This window comes from Leucopleurus acutus (assembly GCF_964270905.1).
Source record: "Leucopleurus acutus genome assembly, chromosome: 1".
In the NCBI taxonomy this organism is placed as follows: domain Eukaryota; kingdom Metazoa; phylum Chordata; class Mammalia; order Artiodactyla; family Delphinidae; genus Leucopleurus; species Leucopleurus acutus.
The window spans coordinates 29,966,416-29,972,757 of record NC_139142.1 but is presented as its reverse complement, the minus strand read 5'-3'; the positions used below and the strand labels follow the sequence as shown (position 1 = coordinate 29,972,757).

At 42.1% G+C, this 6,342-nt stretch overlaps 1 protein-coding gene across 1 annotated transcript in view; it reads left to right on the top strand.

Annotated features, from left to right (window-relative positions):
- Window positions 1–5,689: 5,689 nt before the first annotated feature.
- Window positions 5,690–6,342, top strand: part of RGS6 (regulator of G protein signaling 6) — a gene marked incomplete at its 3' end in the record, with an annotated part of 570,256 nt that continues 569,603 nt past the window's right edge. Inside the window, exon 1 of the mRNA XM_082844867.1 lies at window positions 5,690–5,713. The remainder of the gene's footprint in view (window positions 5,714–6,342) is intronic.

The window sequence follows — 6,342 nt, the reverse complement described above, 5'->3', positions numbered from 1 at the left end:
TCCTTGGAATGTACATTCTGACCACATTCTCACAGTGTTCCAAGACCGTCGCCTTGACTGAGGCAAGGTGTTGTTGAGACCATCTGGAGGGTATACATGACTAAACCCAGGTAAGGCCTCTGTGTAAACTTTTAAGATTCTGGCGGGGCGTGGAAATCTACTTGCCTTACAGCTGCCCAAGGCAAGCCTCTTATGTAAGTTTCCTTGCTTGTTAAAACTGCCACCTGCCAATCTGGAGGGGTCTGTCTCTTTCTTCAGTCTCTCCCTGCCCTCCGTGTATGGTGCCAGTTTTCAAACCAACGCAAATATTTGTTCAAAGGCAGATTCCCAGGTCCCATCACTAGAAATTTCAAGTCAGCAGATCTGAGGAGGTACTTGAGAATCTTTACTGCTAAGTTTTAATAAGTACCTCAGGTGATACAGATGCGGTGGCCTTCAAAAAAGACCCTTTTGAGAAAGACCTCTTTCTAAAATATCTAAACAGGAAATTAATTTTCTTTCAGGCTTTAACAGGGGGAAAAACCTAACTCAGAATCTTTTTTTTTTCCTTTTATTGCCAAAGTGCAAAGAAAACAGCTCTTAATTCTCAGAAAAAAAGACAACATTAAAGAGTGAGAAAAAGGAAAGGTGGGGGCTTGAGGAAAAGCAGCATCGGCTGTCAAGTGTCACAATTTCACAGTCCTGGAAAATAGGCCACACGATACCAGACTCCTTATCCTCCCAGAATCCACTGCCATAAACTCATGCACCAAATGCATCGACACTAACCATATTTTCCTACCTTCTCCTGCCAATACAATTATTGAAACTAAATTGTCAACTCATTTTCATTCTTCTGTTCAATTTGTCACACAGTTTGAGAGCTATACCACAATCAATTCTATTACATACTTTTCTGCAACTCCTGATTATGAATCAGGAATTGATAATGAAGTAATAAAAGGATTCAAGATTTTAACTATAAACTTATTTTATTTTATACTTTAGATGAGTTTTGGGAAAGACCCTTATATGCAGCATGCCCTTAAGAAATAACTGCTGAGTGAATGAATGAAATGTTGGGCTGAATCACATTGTATACATTCCCGAAGTAGTAGACCAAATCATATTTTCAATACAGCTCACAGGGAGTTGATTCTGAAAGAAAACCCATGGTGAACATTTTTTGAAAAGAGAAGATGGTTTTTTGGGTAATGTATCTTCTTAAAAAATCTTCTATTTTGAAATCATTTTAAATTACAAAAAAGTTGCAAAAATAGTTCAAAGAGCTCCCGTATACCCTTCGAGTTGTTAACATTTCTGAACCATCTGAGATTAAGTTGCAGATGTGATGCCCCGTTTGCCCCCTCATACTTCAGTGTGTACTTTCTAAAAATGAGGAAACTCTCCTAAATAAAGTACAATCTCAACATCAGGAAAATAACATTGATCCAATTTAATTCAACAGAATGCATTGAAGTTTCGCTGATTATGCCATTAATGTCATTTATAGATCTTGGATTCCATTCAAGATCATCTCCTGCATTTAGCTGTCCCTTTAGCATCCTCCAATCTGGAACAATCTTTAAAGATTATATATTGTATCAGGACACAACACAAGGGTGATTTTTCCCATTACTGTTCTTTATTTATGTAAACTTTTGCCGGTTGATTAAGATGGTATCTCCCAAGTATTATAGCTGTGATTGTTAATTAATAAGTATGTTGTGTTTATTAATAAATAATAATATATTAATGAGAATTAATGAATTTTTTAGGCACATGCTTTGAGACTATAAATATCCTGTCCCTCATCAAACTTTTACCCACTAATTTTAGTATCCATTGATGATTCTGACCTGAATCAATTATTATGATAATGGTTGCAAAATGGTGATTTTCTAATTCTACCTTTCTTTCTTCATCTATTTTTTGCATTCACCAGTAGAATTTCCTTTCTCTCTTTTTTTTTTTTTCTCTTTTTCTATCAGCATGGACTCGTTGATTCCTATTTTACGCAAAGGTTGCAATCTGCTGCTGTCATTATTTAATTTGATGCTTAAATGGTCCTAGATTTGGCCTGTGGGAACCCCTTCAAACTGGCTCCTATATTCTTTTGCCATATCTCCATAATTCTTTAAGTACCTTCTTATTTTTTTGCTCAACAAAGTCCAGTTTCACCCACTACACATGGAACCATAGTTCCTCTTGGTGGAGAACGGTATTTAGAAACAAATCTGAGTTCTAAGTGTGTTCACTGTACTGGGTGCTATTGCTTTCAGGATTTCTTGGTGGACAGAGCTAGGAAATAGATCAATGTATATATACACATACATAAGTATATATGTCTTTCTATCTACCTAAATTAAAAATCATTTCATACTATCACCTCTATTTTCAAGCCACTTCACTGAGTTTATTCTAATCTTTCCCCTTTTTATATCTGTAATTCCCTCCTCCAACAGTGAGAAACCTGCCTCTCAATATCCTTGATATATTTACTTGTTTGCTCAGTTTCCCAGTATGTAAACCAATCTCTTGGCCATGCCAGGAAAAAGTGTGGTCTGTCCCTATTAAGTTAGTGATTTTTATCATTATATATAAATTATATTTATAATATAAATATATAAATAATATAAATTATATATCATTATTAAAATATGTGTAGTATGTATATATGTGTATTGTGTGATACATATGTGTAATCAAACATTTTATGAAAAATCAGATATTTTCCATACATATATAAGAAATTATATTCAAGTCCTTTGTCTATTTTTTAATCAGATTTTTTTTGCTATTGAGTTGTATGAGTGTTTATATATTTTGAATATTAACTTTTTATCAGATAGCTGGTTTGAAAATACTTTCTGTCATTCTGTAGGTTGCTTTTTCATTTTGCTGATGGTTTCTTTTGCTGTGTAGAAGCTTTTTAGTTTGATGTAGTCTCACCTATTTATTTTTGCTTTGTTGCTTGTGCTTTTGGCATCAGATTAAAAAATTGTTGCCAAGACAAATGTCAAAGAGATTTTCCTTATGTTTTCTTCTAGTAGTTTTACAGTTTGGGGTCTTACATTTAAGTCTTCAATCCATCTGGAGTTAATTTTTGTGAGTGATGTAAGATAGGGGTCCAATTTCATTCTTTTGCTTATGAATATCCAGTTTTCAATAAACACCATTTATTGAAGGGACTATCCTTTCCTTACTGAGTGTTCTTGGCTCCCTTGTTAAATATTAGTTGACTGTATATGCATGGGTTTATTTCTGGGCTCTCTATTCTGTTCCATTGGTCTCTTTTTCAGTTTTTACACTGGTATTATACTGTCTTGATTACTATAGCTTTGTAATATAATTTGAAATCAGGTATTGTGACATCTCCAGCTTTGTGCTTCTTGCTCCAGACTGCTTTGGCTATTCAGGGTCTTTTGTGAGTCAATATAAATTTTAGGGTTTTTTTTCTATTTCTGTGAAAAATGCCATTGGAATTTTGAAAGGGATTGCATGAAATCTATAAATGACTTTGGGTAGTACAAATATTTTAACAATATCAATTTATCCAATCCATGAACTCGGGATACCTTTCTATTTATTTATGTCATCTTCAATTTCTTTCTTCAATATCTTGTAATTGTCAGTATACAGATCTTTCACCTCCTTGGTTAAATTTATTCCTAATTATTTTTATTATTTTTGATGCTACTGTATTAAGGGAAGTCCACAGAAAGGCCTTTCTTCAGATACACCTGGATCCCTTTGCTCATACCTCCACGTGGTTGTTCCCTCATGCCTGACCCTCAAGAAGCTGCTGGTCTCAGATATTCAGAGCTCCCCACAGAGGAAGAGCCCCCTGTCACCCCCTATTTCTCAGTAAGCAGCCTATGCTCTAAGGGTGGAGCCACAGCCAGCTTCTCAGCCACGCTTAAGCCAGATGCTAAACCTGGGGAAGGAAAGACTTTACATTTCAACTTAATAAGTGAAATAACTGGGGAATTTATTGAAATTATATTTTACTCACTAGGTTGGGTGTGGTTTCTTTCGGTTGCATGTTTCTCTCTATTTCTCAAGGACTTAGCCCACGGTAATACACATATCTTGTGCACTGTTAGGTCGGGGGCCTGGATGGCAGAGACTGTTCTGTCATCCATTTCTAGTGCTTAGCAGAGGGTCTAACACAAGGTAAATGCTAATTATTGTTTATTGGATGAAAGAATGAATACATCCATTAATCAATGTAGAATGGCGGGAAAGGAGATGTATGTTGGGAAGGAGACCTTAGATTTCCACCTCTGGACCCATATGGATGAAGGGAGTCCAGGTTATCCATCCTTAATGGAACCTAGATATTTATTTGCAAGGTTTTTTTTTTTTTTCCTGGTGACACAATACAAGAATAAATCTTGAATTTATCCTTGATGTTGATAACATCTGTATTGCACATCAGTCCCATGGTTACCGTCCAGCACCAACAATCTTGTTCTATTTCCACCTGCAGCTTCCTGAATCCTTAACTAAGCATCAAATTTCAAAGCTCCCACATTAAAGAAGGCCGTCAATTCAAGTTACCCTTTCTCATTTTCTGTCTCCTACTTTTTCTCTTCTTCTCCAAGATTATTTGCAGAGTTAAATTTTCTTGAAAGTTCTTTTGTGGTGTACTCGATAAGAAGGCTCATAAAACACTCCAAATACAGCATGTGGTGTAAATGTTGAAACAATAAAAATGACGACGTGAGTAACACTATCCCTGAGGATCGCGGTGGCCCGTTTTAATTTAGAGGGCGCCAGCTACACGTCAGCGAGGGACTCAAGAACTACCGGGCAATCCACTCCGGACCAGGAATCCCCAAGACAACCCTGACGCCACCAAAGTTTCCAGTCGCAGCCAGCTCTCGGAATTGACGGAAGGAGCCTCCGCCCCGCTGAGACGCTCTGCCAGTTTTCTCGCCGGAGCTCAAGTGTCAGGAATTTCTAGGGGTTTTTTTTTCCCCTTTCTCGGGCAAATCTCCATCTGCACCTTCCGCGACGCTGGGAACAGGTAAGCCGGGCAGCGGCGCCCTTAGGCTGCGCTCAGGTGCCTCGGCCCCGCCCGGGCCGCCGCCCCGCCCCGCCCCGCGCCTGTCGGGGCCCAGGTGCGAGAGCCCAGGTGCGCACGGCGCCGGCTGCAGCTTCGCTCGACACCCGACAGCGGGCGCCGCTGCGGCAGCTCCCGAGCGGCGGAGCTGAGCACCTTCGCGACTTGGGGCAGCTCCTGCGCTCGGCCTTGCTCGGCGGCGAGAGCTCCTCCCGGGCGCCGGATTCCCGAAGCTGCGGGAGCAGGCGGGCGGGCGCCGAGGGGGCGGACTGAGCTCTACGGACCCCGCCGGCCTGGGGCGACAGAGGCGGGCGAGCGGGGAGCGCCCAGGAGCGCGGAGAGCCGGGCCATCCCCCAGCGCGCTGGAGACACCCGACCGACCTGCGCCCTTGACACCATGCGACCCACCGCGCCTCCGCGCCGGCCTCGGGCTTCGCGGTCCGCTCGCTGAGACCCCGCGCTCTCCACCGCGGAAACTCGGGAAGACCAGGCGAGACGTTGGAGAGCCGCGCGGAGACTAACCCAGGCGTCCCCTCCGCCCCCCAAAAGCTGCCGGCCCCTTGATCCCTGGACTTCTCTAGCTTTACCATGAACCTGGCGCAAGCTTGTCTTTAGGAGAAATTCAGAAACCGGAGGGGGAGTCAACGCAATTCTTTGGTTGCTAAGGTAATTGTAGTTGTTACAGAGATGAGCAAGAAACAAATGGGGGAAAAGATGTTTTAAAACGGTATGCCCTTCACCCTTCCAGTTCACGTGTGTTGATTTCATTTAATTTCCTGGATGTAGATGCTTGTCCATGGCAGATACGTGACAGGTGTCGGGGTGTGTGTGTGTGTGCAGTTTGGGACTATAGAGGCACGAGCTTACATAAGTGGTTAGGCAAGCTGGCGTGTGGAGTTGTGTGGGACGGGTGCAGGTCTGCATATAAATCATGTTCCTGGGTTTCTGGGTGTGAGGCGCTCACCGGCCGGCCGGGGCGAGCTGGCAGAGGGTACGTGCTTTTAGGTACTTCCAATCTTCTGATTCCGTGATCACAGGTAGGGCAGTTTTACCTCAAAAGCAGATGTTCATTAACTTTTTCTCTGAATAAGCTCACCCATTTGTGGTTTGGAAGAAAAGCAAGCGACAGGCGAGGTGTGGAGGGCAGGGGTGGGTGGTGAGGTCTGTTGTTGGGGACCGCGGCAGGAAAGGGACGGGTGGGTATTTGCTCCGTGAGGATGACAGCTGAAAGGGTTGTGTGAAGGACCGTGTTTACCGTCACTGTCAGGCTGCGTAAGAAGTGACCCAGTGAGACA